General features: G+C 52.0%; 1 protein-coding gene across 2 annotated transcripts in view; it reads right to left on the bottom strand.

Annotated features, from left to right (window-relative positions):
- Positions 1 to 6,567, bottom strand: part of COL6A2 (collagen type VI alpha 2 chain) — a 36,156-nt gene extending 29,589 nt beyond the window's left edge. For both annotated transcript variants that reach the window (XM_033232667.1, XM_033232668.1), the window contains exon 1: positions 6,432 to 6,567. The gene's annotated coding sequence lies outside the window, so the exon portion shown is untranslated. The remainder of the gene's footprint in view (positions 1 to 6,431) is intronic.
- Positions 6,568 to 12,463: the final 5,896 nt, after the last annotated feature.

The raw sequence follows: 12,463 nt of genomic DNA, 5'->3' as shown, positions 1-12,463 counted from the left end.
TCCTACATTGTTTTTTGACTTTCTCCACATTTTCCCTTAGTTATTTGAGTATCTTTAAGATAGTTCTTTCAAAGCCTTTGTCTAGTAGATTACCACCAAGTCTTTTTCAGTGACCGTTTCTGTTGGTTTATTTTTTTTCCTTTGAAATAGGAAAGTTTCTCTGTATGCCTTGTGAGATCAGAATCTCTTTCTTCCCCAGAGTGTGCCAGTTTTTCTTGTTTTTATAATTTTGATTGTTGCTGTCTCTGTGCTAAGGATCAGCATAAAGTATAACCTTAAGATCTCTTTAGGTCTTTTCTGAGCCTGTGACTTCCCCTGAGCATGTGCAATGACTCTTTAATTTTCTCCACATATATGGTTGCTTTTGAATGTGCTAGTCTTCAATGTCTACCTCTCAAAAGAGTAAAAAGAGAAAAATGAAGGGAGAAAAGGGTGCCAGTCCTTTAAATCTCATGGAAGTCACCTCAACCAGAGGGAGAAGGGCTTGCAATGATGGGGGTAGTTGCAACAACAATGTCTGTGTCAATAGATTTTGAAGGATCTACATCATACAGGATATCTTTTTAGACCACAAAGGAGTACAGTTAAAAATCAGCAATAAGGACATTTTAAAAAATCACAAAATCAAACAACACCCTGTCAAATAACCAAGGATCAGAGAAGAAATCACAAGGGAAATTATAAAATACTTAGAGATGAGTGAACATGAAAACAAAAATTTTAAAACTTGTTAGACAGTGAAAGCAGTGCTAAGGGGGAAACTCAGGGCTATACATACTTAAATTAAATAAGAAAGCTCTCAGGCCGGGCGCCATGGCTCACGCCTGTAATCCCAGCACTTTGGGAGGCCGAGGCGGGCGGATCACGAGGTCAGGAGTTCGAGACCAGCCTGATCAACATGGTGAAACCCCGTCTCTACTGAAAATACAAAAATTATCCGGACGTGGTGGCATGAACCTGTAATCTCAGCTACTCAGGAGGCTGAGGCAGGAGAATCGCTTGAACCTGGGAGGCAGAGGTTGCAGTGAGCCGATATTGCGCCACTGCTCTCTAGCCTGAGCTACAGAGCAAGGTTCCATCTCAAAAAAAAAAAAAAAAAAAAAGAAAGCTCTCAAACAGGAACTTAACCTTACAGTGTAAGGAACTAGAAAAAGAACAAATGCAACTCCAAGCTAGCAGAAAGAGGGAAACAATAAAGATCAGAGCAAAGATAAACAAAATGGAGAATAGACATACGACAGAGAAAATCAATGACAACAAAAGTTGGTTCTTCGAAAAGATCAACAGAATTGACCAGCCTTAAGCTAGATTCTAGACTAAGAAAAAAAGAAGAAACTCAAATTACTAAAATTATAAGTGAAGGTGGCAACATTGCTACCAATTCTACAGAAATAAAAATGACTTTATAAGAGTGTACTATAAGCAACTTATATGTCAACAATTTGAATAACACAGATGGAATGGAAAAATTTCCAGACAGACAAAACCTATCAAGACAAAATCAAATCATGAAGAAACAGAAAACCTGAATAGACATAACGAGTAAGGAGACTGAATCAATACTCAAAAATCTGCTGACAAAGAACCTCTGGACCTGATGGCTGCACTGGTGAATTCTACCAAACACATAAAGAACTAACACCAAACCCTCTCAAAATTGTCAAAAAACTTGAAGAGAAGGGAACACTATTAACTCACTCTTGTGAGGCCAGCATTACTCTGATACCAATACCAGACAAAGATATTACAAGAGAAGAAAACTACAATCCAGTCTTCCTTATGAACATTGATGCAAACATCCTAAACAAAATCCTATTAAGAGTACACTAAATTCGGAATAATTTGATGCAATTAAATGGAATTTAATGAATTGACCAAGTAGGATTTATTTCTGGAATGCAAGGATAGTCCAACATACAAAAAAATATCAATCAATGTAATACACATTAACAGAATGAAGGAGGAAAAACAAAACTCTCACGTGATCATTGCAGTTGATGCAGAGAAAGCATATGACAAAATTCAATACCCTTTCATGACAAAAACACTCAACAAATTAGGAATAGAAGGAAACTACCTTAACATAATTAAAGCCATATTACATGAAAAAGCCACGGGAACATCATACTCAGTGGTGAAAGACTGAAAGCTTTTCCTCTAAGGTCAGAAATAAAGGAAGGATGCCTGCTTTCACTACTTCTATTTAACACTGTACTGGAAGTTCTAGCCAGAGCAGTTGGGCAAGAAAAAGAAATAAAAGGCATTCAAATTGGAAAGAAATAAGTAAATTATCTCTGATCACTGATGGTATGATCTTATATGTAGAAAACTCTAAAAAAAATTCACAAAAACGGTTATAACTAATAAACAAATTCAGCAAAATGGCAGGATACATAGTCAACACATAAAAATCAGTTGTATTTCTATTCACTAACAATGAACAATCCAAAGGAAATTAAGAAAACAATTCTATTTACTATAGTATCAAAAATAATAAAATACTTAAAAATTGACTTAGGAGGTGAAAGACCTGTACAATGAAAACGACAAAACATTTCTGAAAGAAATTGAAGAAGACATTAAAAAAAGACATTCATGTTCATAGATTGGAAGACTTACTATTATTAAGATGTCAATACCACACAAGTTGATCTAGAGATTTAATGTAATACCTATAAAAATCCCAGTGATTTTTTTCAGAAATAGTGAATAAATCCTAAAATTTAGATGGAATCTCAAGGGACCATGAATAACCAAAAAAAAAAAAAAAAAAAAAAGGCTAGAGGACTCACATGTCCTAATTTCAAAACTTACTACAAAGCTGCAGTCATCAACAGTGCAGCTGCGGCACTGGCATAAAGACAGACATACAGATCAACGGAATAAAACAGAGAGTCCAGAAATAAACCCTTGCATGTATGTCTTTCAACCAGGCTGCCAAGACCATTTGATAAAGACAGTCTTTTCAACAAACGGTCCTGAGACAAGTAGATATCCACATGCAAAAGAATGAAGTTAGACCCTTACCTAATACCATGTACAAAAATTAACTCAAAATGGATCCATGTCCCCAGTAAGTTTTAAGACCTAAAACTTTAAAACCCTTAGAAGACAACACGAGGCAACACCTTTATGACACTGGACTGAGAGATGATTTCTTGGGTATGACAATAAGGGCATAGCCAACAAAAGAAAAAATAGATCAGTAAGATTACACCAAAATTTAAAAACATTTTTTGCATCTATTTAGCGAAAGGACACCATCAATAGAGTAGAAAGAACCCAGAGAATGAAAGAAAATATTTGTAAACTGTGTATCTAATAAGGGATTAATATCCAGAATATATACAGAACTCCTAAAAATCAACAAAAAACAATCAACCTGATTCAAAAATGGGTCAAGGACTTAAACAGATACTTCTCCCAAGAGATACATAAATGGCCAAAAAGCACATGAAAAGATGCTCAACATCACTAATCATGAGGGAAATGCAAGCCAAAACCACAATGAGATACCACCTCACACCCATTAGGATGGTTAACATTTAAAACAAACAAACCCAGAAAATGACACCTGTTGGTGCAGATGTGGAGAAACTGGACCCTTGCGCACTGTTGGCGGGAAAGCAAAATGGTGCAGCCGCTTTGGGAAACAGTGAGGCAATTCCTCAAAACAATGAAAAAATCAGATGATCTACAATCCCACTTCTGGGAACATACTCAAAAGAAGTGAAAGTGGGATCTCAAAGAGGTATCTGTGTGGTATGTTCATGGCCACATCATTCGCAGTAGCTCAAACGTGGAAGCAATCCAAGTATCCAGCAACAGATGAATGGGTAAACAAAATCGGGGACATGCATGCAGTGGAATATTACTCAGCCTTACAAGGGAAGGAAATGCTGTCATATGTTACAGTATGGATGAATCTGGAGGATATTAAGCCACGTGAAATAAGCAGTCACAAAAGGAGATATTTCATACAATTTCACTCATATGAGTCACCTAAGTGGCCAAATTCCTGGAAACATAAAGTAGAATGGTGGCTGCCAGGGGATTCGGAAAGGGGTGATGGGAGCTGGCGCTCCTCGGGCTTCAGTCTGACAAGAGGAAAAGAGTTCCAGAGATGGACCTTGGTGATGGCTACACGATACTATGAACGTACTTACTGTCGCTGAACTAGCTGCACACTTCAAAATGGTTAAGACGATACATTTTATATTGTATACCACAATAAAAAATTGGGGAAAATAAAGCTTTTTCAAATCAATAAAAAAGAAGAAAAAAAGAAAAAAAAACCCCAAACAAACAAACACACACACACATCCATGGCCTGGGCAACATAGTGAGACCCCATCTCTTAAAAGAAAATTAGCTGGGCACAGTGGTGCATGCCTGTAGTCCCAGCTACTTGGAGGCTGAGGTAGGAGGCTCACTTGAGCCAGGGATGTGCAGGTTATAGTGAGCCGTGATTGCACCACCACACTCCAGCCTGGGTGACAGAGCGAGACCCTATCTCAAAAAAAAAAAAAAAAAAACCAAAAAAACAAAAAACGAACATCCATTGGGAACACGGGGACATCACAAGCAGGCAATGCACATCACTACACACGGTCAGTGATCAAATAGCCCAAATAACCTTGTACTGTACAAAAACCAAAGATATGCACAACAAACCCCCAACAAGGCATCATTTCTCATCTATGAAATGAGCAAAAAAAAAAAAAAAAAAAAAGACACTGCCCCTATCCATTGTGGAGACAGGTTCCTCGCCACTTCTGGGATGGGCATCTGACGTTTCTGACCTTCTGACCTCTGGACCCAGACGCCGCCCTTCTAAGAGCAGGCGCCCTGTGAGCTGGGAATTCCCACCGCCCCTGCCCATTACAGCTTCCACGGCTGGCCAGGATGGGCCTCTGGGCGGGGCTGGGTGTTTGGATCCTGGGTGGACCTGGGCAGCCCCGTCCCAGCGAGTGCCCCGCGGGCTGGGCACGGCCCCTTCCATGAGCAGCGCCAGGACCCCTGCTTGTGGCGAGTGGGCCCCGCACCAGGTACCTGACTTTGCATAAACGTGAGATAGGCCATGGAGGCAGCAACTCAACGTGCAGGGCCGTGTTTAAGAGAAAGCATCTCACTGGGCCTTTCTTTTTCTTTCTTTTTTTTTTTTTGAGACAGCCTCGCTCCATCGCCCAGACTGGAGTGCAGTGGCATGATCTCAGCTCACTGCAACCTCCGCCTCCCGGGTTCCAGTGATTCTCTTGCCTCAGCCTCCCGAGTAGCTGGATTACAGGTGCCTGCCATCACACGCGGCTAATTTTTTTATTTTATTTTATTTTTTATTTTTAACAGAGACAGAATTTCACCCTGTTGGCCAGGCTGGTCTCGAACTCCCGACCTCAGGTGATCTGCCCGCCTCGGCCTCCCCAAGTGCTGGGATTACAGGTGTGAGCCACCGTGCGCGGCCTGGCCTTTCTTAAAATAATCACCAGAGTCGACGTGCAAGGGGCCCTCCAGGCCAGAGCTGTGTTATCGCAAGAACAAGGAGCTCCGCGGATCGCAGGCCCCTCCTTTCTGGGTACCGACCCCAAAGGGAAGGTTCCCTTCTCCCGGGACGCCTGAGGCGCAGGCGCCGGGGTCCTGCCGGCACAGCCCGGACAGGCACGGCTCGTCCGCACACCTGCGGCTCCACAGGCGGCTGATCCTTGTGGTTGCCAGCAGTGGAGACCCAGGCCCAGCGGTTCCACCAGCGCCCCCCTCGGCGTCCCAGGGCGGGTGTGGGCGGCCGGGCAGCGGCTGGGGGTCGCTGGCAGCCCCGGTCCCGCCGCCCTGTGGAGCCGCCTCCGGCTGCAGCCTCTCCAGGGCCTGGCGGGGGCGCAGCGATGGGGCGTCGGGGCCACCCGCGTCCCCTCCCCGCCCTGTCCCGCCCTCGGGCACCGAAGGCCCCTCCTCCCCCCGCCCGGCCGCCCCTTCCCTCCCGCCTGGGGAGAGGCCCTGCGCCCCCGGAGGTCCCAGCCAGTCGGGGCGTCTTCCCCGCGGGCCGGAGCTGGACCCGAACCGCTCGCAGATGCGGGTCCTGGCGGGCAGTGCGGTGCCGGGGTCGTCTCGGGAGCGGGGGTCCCAGCTCCGAGCTCGGGCGCAGAGAGGGACCCCCCACCCCGCCCAGGCCGGCTCCGCCCCAGAGGAGGCCGCAGGGAGGTGGCCCCAAGTCGCGGGCCCGAGGGCTCGGACACTGAGACGCGGAGCCACAGGGGCGGGCGCGGCCCCAGCCCCGCGGGGAGGAGCCCCGAACCCCCGAACCCCCGCGCCGTCCCTGGGGCTAGAGTCCCCCTTCCCGGGGGCCCGAGGGACGGAGCCGCCGCCGCCGCCTTCCCAGGACTCAGGGTCACCCCCGCGGGCCGAGCGGCTTCCAGGGTGCGGGTCCGGGAGGCGCTCACCTGGTCCCGAGGAGGCTCCGGTCCCGACGGCCCGAGGCGCGGGCGCCGAGTAAGCAGAAGGGAGGAGACCGCGGCCGGAGCCGCCCCCTTTATACCCCGCCCCGCCCTCCCGCCCGGACCCGCCACCAGGAAGCGCTGCGGCCCCGCGGATCTGAGGAGGGGGCGGGGGGGGGGAACGGAAGGGGGATGGGAGGGAAGGGGGGGACCCTCGAGGGCGGGAGGCAGGAGGAGGAGGTGGCGAGGATGGGGACCCCCCTGCAGCCCGGGCCGAGTTCCCCCGCCATCCCCTGCCCGCCGCTGCTCGGACTTCACGTCCCGGGCCGGCCGCCCGTCGCCCCCGCCCCATTTCCCAGGGTCGACCTGCCTGGGGCTGTGTCCGCCTCCCGGGCCCTGGATGTTGGGGACCGCGCCCCGCACTCAGGGCCGACGGGGTCCTGGGACTCGCCCCTGGGTAGGAGCCGCCCTGAGGGGTGCAGGGTTCCCCCATCAGTCCCCCCAACCCTCCCGTACCCCGTGTCACGTGTCCCGCTTGCTCTGGCCTCCTGCGAGAGAAGAGGCCCCGGGTCAGGAGCTCCTGCCGAAACTGCTGCTCCTGGGGCCTGAGGGTGGGGAGCCGCGATGGCAGGGACAGCAGAGCCTGGGCATGCGGCGAGCCACCCCTGCCACCCCTTTACCTCTGGAAACCACAGGTGGGCTTGGTGCTGGGCCCTGGGACCACCGTGAGGTCCCTACCTGAGCCCAGCCTGGGACAGAGTGACAGGGGTCCCTGGTAGAGCTGTGGGGTCCCCACTCCCCACTCTGGTCACAGCCCCCCAGCCAGGGCCAGGGTTCCTCCTTGAGGTGAGAGGCAGGCGGGGTAGGGGAGAGTTCCCCGGGCTCTGGGAGAGGTCCCTGGGATCCGGGACAGGGCCCCCTTCAGAGCTGTCCTGGAAGGGGGTGGAGCAGCTGGGGGCAAGGCCCCTCTTGGGATAAGCAGGTTTACAGATGGCTGCGTTAGCCCCTTCCCCGGAGGAGAGGGTCCCTGAGCTGCCTGGTGGCCCTTGCCCCAGGAGGCGGCCCCCTGTGTGGGTGTCCTTGGGTCTTCCGGGCCTTCTCTCTCTGCCCGCTGAGGCCAGACCCTCTCTCTGCATCTGCACCCCTCTCCTGGTGGATGATAGGGTGGCCAGGGCAGGGGTCTGCGGCGGTGTCTTGTGTTCCCAGTGTGCCCAGGTGGTGGAACTTCCTAGTGTAAGGAAGAGAAAGCCACCATGGCAGCTGTCCACCGGGATGCCCGGAAACTTGTCCCCAAATGCCCCTGCCTGCTGTCCACAGGGCCTGCAAGGTCCACCCTGGCCCCAGCCTGGGAGCCAATGGCCTCCCGTCTGTCCTGGTTTCTGGACTCTGGCTGGACCACCTCACAGCTCGTGCCAGCTGTGCCTGCCCCTCCTTTTACGGCCAACCCCTCCAAAGCAGTGTCAGCTACTTGTGTCCTCTGCCACCTCCCGCGGGCCCTTGAGTGGGTGGTGGTGCCTGGAGCCAGGGGTGTTAAAGGAGAGGTGGTGTGAGTGTGCAAGTGACTGTGTCCTGTGTGAATGTGAGTGTGTGGTGTATGCATCTGTGTGTGGTGTATGTCTGCATCTGAGGCTAACTGGGAGCATGTGGTGTGGTGTGGTGTGGTGTGGTGTGGTGTGTGCCTGCAACTGAGTGGGTGTGAGTGGGTGTGAGTGGGTGGTGTGTGCATCTGTGAGTATGTGGTGTGTGTCCTCATCTTAGACTGAGTGTGAGTATGTGATGTGTGCATCTGTGTGTGGTGTGTGTCTGCGTCTGAGGCTGAGTGTGAGTGTGTGGTGTGTGCGTCTGTGTGTGGTGTGTGTCTGCATCTGAGGCTGAGTGTGAGTGTGTGGTGTGTGCATCTGTGTGTGGTGTGTGTCTGTGCCTGAGACTGAGTGTGAGTGTGTCTAAGTGTGCCTGAGTGTGAGTGTGTGTGTCTAAGTGTGCCTGACTGTGGCAGCCACATGGCGGCCGTGAGTTTAGGCCTCCTGCCTGCTGCACCTGAGCTCAGCTGACTGTGGGCACCGTGTGCCACTCCCCTGGGTCCACGCTGAGCTCTCACCTGGGCAACTCCTACTTCCAAGCCAGCAGCTGCCCGGGGGGAAGCCAGGCCCCTCCTCAAAAGACCAGAATCCTTTAGGAGGTTACCTTGGCTCCGATGTTCCCCTCACTCTGGCCAGCACTGTCTAGGGGCACGTGCTGGCCGAGGCTCCCTGTGTCTCTGTCACAGGGGTCTCACCTGTGGTCTGAGGCTTCCATCCTCTTTGACCACCTCCCCAGCATCCTTCACAGACAACGCACTGATAAATCTCCAGTCACGTCAGAACTTCTGTGGCACCTGCCTCTTGGAAGACCCTAATTAACACAAGTGGTGCTGGAGGGGCCTGAGACTCAGCTGGTGCGGTGGCCGTTCCCTGGCCAACACCTAGGACACCATTCTGGTTGATGTGGGACATGGGTAGTCTTTGGCACAAAGTTAGGGCCCCAGTTGTTAAAGATTTCAGCAAGAGTGACCTGGGAAGTTTTCCTGGTGGAAGGGAAGGGCTTGTGGGTGTGGCAGTTTCCCCCTTTCACTGCATGGGGGACGGTGGATTGGATGCTCCACAGAGGGATGAACAGAGATTGCGATGTTACCCATGGTTGCCCATCAGGCTTGGTGTGAGAACAGAGGGCCTCTCTGGTTGCTGAAAAGGAGTCCCGTGTCCGGCAGAGGTAGAACTAGTATGGCTGAGAAGCCGACAGTGACTGTGGGGAGCACCTGGCTCTAGGCCTGTTTTGATGCCTATGTGAAGACCAGCCTATGATGCTGGTCTATGTGAAGGTTGGGACCCTGGTTGGGAAAACCTGGGACCCTGAAACCTGGGCTGGACATCCAGGTGGAAGCCCTGAGGGCGTGGCCCTGCAGACCCCTGTCCCCTCAGAGCTTGCAGAGGGACCCCTCCTGCCCTTGGAAGCCAGTACTTCCTCTGTGCTGGAAGATGCTCCAGGAGCCTCCCCGGCCAAAGCAGCAGGTGTCCTCACTGGGGCTGCCCCACCTTGTCTCTTGGCTGCCAGCAGTGACTAGGGAGAAAGTCCAGGGTAACCTGGATGGTGACCTGCTGGGCCTGGTCAGGGAGAAGAGAGGTTGCATGTCCAGGAGCTGCATGAGGCAGCCAGCATGTGCCTGCAGGAGCCAGGGAGCAGCCCCAGCATTAGATTTCCAGGGTGCTTTATCCAGGGGGACAGAAGAACTATTGAGGTGGAGGCACTTGCTTGGCACATAGGATTAATTACCTGGCAAGGTCTGCAGGTCGTGGGTCAAAGATGATTCTGGGATGGCTCCCAGAAGCCTGGAGAAGGCGATGGGTCGTGTTGAGCCAAGCTGCCCTGGCAGATGGCAGAGGAAGGAAGAAGGAGGCCCAGGGCAGGGACTCCAGTAAAACATTGTGGTTCCCTACTCCATTCCTGGACTTGAGCTAATTTCCTGTCTGGAACCATTGATTGCGGAGGTGGCCAGGTTACCAGAAGGAAGGACCAGGCAATACCTTGACGAGGATGTTCTGTAGAATCTCGCTGTGGGCCGGGCGCGGTGGCTCAAGCCTGTAATCCCAGCACTTTGGGAGGCCGAGACGGGCGGATCACGAGGTCAGGAGATCGAGACCATCCTGGTGAACACGGTGAAACCCCATCTCTACTAAAAATACAAAAAACTAGCCCGGCGAGGTGGTGGGCGCCTGTAGTCCCAGCTACTCGGGAGGCTGAGGCAGGAGAATGGCGTAAACCCGAGAAGTGGAGCTTGCAGTGAGCTGAGATACGGCCACTGCACTCCAGCCTGGGCGACAGAGTGAGACTCTGTCTCAAAAAAATAAATAAAATAATAAAAAAAAAGAATCCCGCTGTCACTCAGGTGGCTGCACGCTGGGAAAATCCAGAGATTTTGAGGACAAATGGACACGGGATATGAGTGGACCCTGATACTGGAGGCCCAAAGTGCCATTGTGGCCTCCCTCTTAGAGAAGGGGCTGACGGGGCCAGGTAATAAAAGGAATCCTGCTAAAGTGTTGGTCACAGTGAGACCCCTGGGCCAGAAGACCATCCAGTGGCTGCTTCCCTGCCCCCTGAGTATGTAATTATAATTTATGTACTTGGTGGCTGGAGTAGCCATATATTGGATCCCAGGCCTGTGTGGTAACAGACATCACAGTGCGGAAGCCCACAGGAAAGTCTTTGACACCATCCCCTTTCCGTGGCCAAGAGAGTAAATCACAAACCACGTTGCACCCTGGGAGGATGGCACCACCATTAAAGGCCTCATGGAGGTGAGGGCGGTGGACTGTCATCTCTGTTTAATTCTCTGGCCTGGTCATTGCAAAGACTGATGGATCCTAGGAAGTGACTGTAGACCACGTAGCCTCAACCCAGTAGTAGCTCCAATTGCATCTGCTGTGTCAGACGTATCATTGTAGCAGATTAATGAGGCCAGTGATTGGCCGTTGCAGTCTTTGCTATTGCAATTAGAAAAGAGGATCAGAAAGAGTTTACATTTACATGGGAGGAACAGCAACACTCATTCCCGGTTTAGTGGCAGGGCCATTCTAACTCTGTCCTCTGTCCTAATATTGCCTGAAAAGATTTGGGCACCTGAGCAGTCCACCGGACACCACACTGATCCATTACAGTGACGACATTATGGGCAGGAGGAGGACGGGGAGGGTCATGTGCTAAAGGCCTTATGAGACACGTTTGCATTTATGGGTGGGAGGTGAACTCTGAGGATTCAGGGACCTAACTTCATGGAAGTTTTTAGGGCACCAGTGATCAGGTTCATACCAGGACATCCTCTAAAGTAAAAGAGAAATTGTTACATCTTGCATCCCCTACTTCAAAGGAGGAAGCACAGGGCCTGGCATGCCTTTTTGGGTTCTGAAGGCAACATATTTAATTCCTGGGAGCACTGCTCTGACCTATAGCTCAGCGGACGTGGAAGGTGCCAGCTTCGAGGGGGCCAGGAGCAGGAAATGACTGTCCGAGCAGCCCTGCCACCTGGGCCACGAGACCCAGCAGCTCCTGTGGTGTTGGGGGTGTCAGGGTGGAAACAGGCAAGTGTGGGGCCACAGCAAGCTGCAGTGGGAGGGCCAGAGCCCCTGGGTGTGGGTGGAGGCCATGCCACCTGTAGAGGAAGCTGCTCACCTTTAGAGAAATGCTTTCTGTGGCCCGAGTGGGTGGAGCAGCCCAGTGGGCATCTCTGTGCACACCAGGACCTGGCTTCAGGATCGGGGAGGCTGAGCACTTGCTTTGGGGCCTTGCCGGGACCTGACAATTTCCACCCTATTCTTCCCATGAAGGGGCCCGAGTGATGGCTGCCATGTTGGGTTTCTGTTTGTCTCTGCAGATGGCAATGACAGTAGTAGTCCCCTGGCAGCCGCACACCCCTCTCCAAGAACCCCAGTGTGCCACCTGCCAGAGCCTGCACCTCCCACATCCCTCTCATGCCTCCAGCACAGCCCCGCCACCACTTGCAGAGGAAGCTGAGGCCAGAGCACTGAAATAACCTGCCCAAGACTGCGCAGCTTGCTGGCAGAGGAGCAGAGCCTGTGGCACGGCCTCTGTGTTACACTGCAGACTCCAAGGATGAGGACTGGTCTGGTGTCCTCTGCAGGGTAATGCCTGGCACAGAGCGGGCCCTGACTGGGGCTGCTGAGTCACTAAGTCCCTGCATGGGGCCCCAACTGATGCAGGCTCTGTGAGGTCCCAGGATTCTGTGGAGATTCACAGGGGACCTAGGACCCTCAGAACTGCCCTCTGAATTCAAGCAGTGGTGACTCCTGTGCTTGGCAGGGAGGATGATCTGTGGGGTGTGTGGGCTTTGACCTCACACTACTGCAGCAAAGCCCAGAGGCCTCACTTTTTCTTGAACCAGCACAGGCTCTCCTGAGAGCCCTGGAGGGAAGGCTCTGGCCTTACTGCCTCCTGGTGTGAGGAGGCTTCCTTCTTGTCTGTCCCACTAGGGCGGGGCTGACGTT

Source organism: Trachypithecus francoisi, unplaced genomic scaffold (assembly GCF_009764315.1).
Source record: "Trachypithecus francoisi isolate TF-2019V2 unplaced genomic scaffold, Tfra_2.0 Lachesis_group14, whole genome shotgun sequence".
In the NCBI taxonomy this organism is placed as follows: Eukaryota; Metazoa; Chordata; class Mammalia; order Primates; family Cercopithecidae; genus Trachypithecus; species Trachypithecus francoisi.
This window is presented reverse-complemented; position numbering and strand designations above follow the sequence as displayed.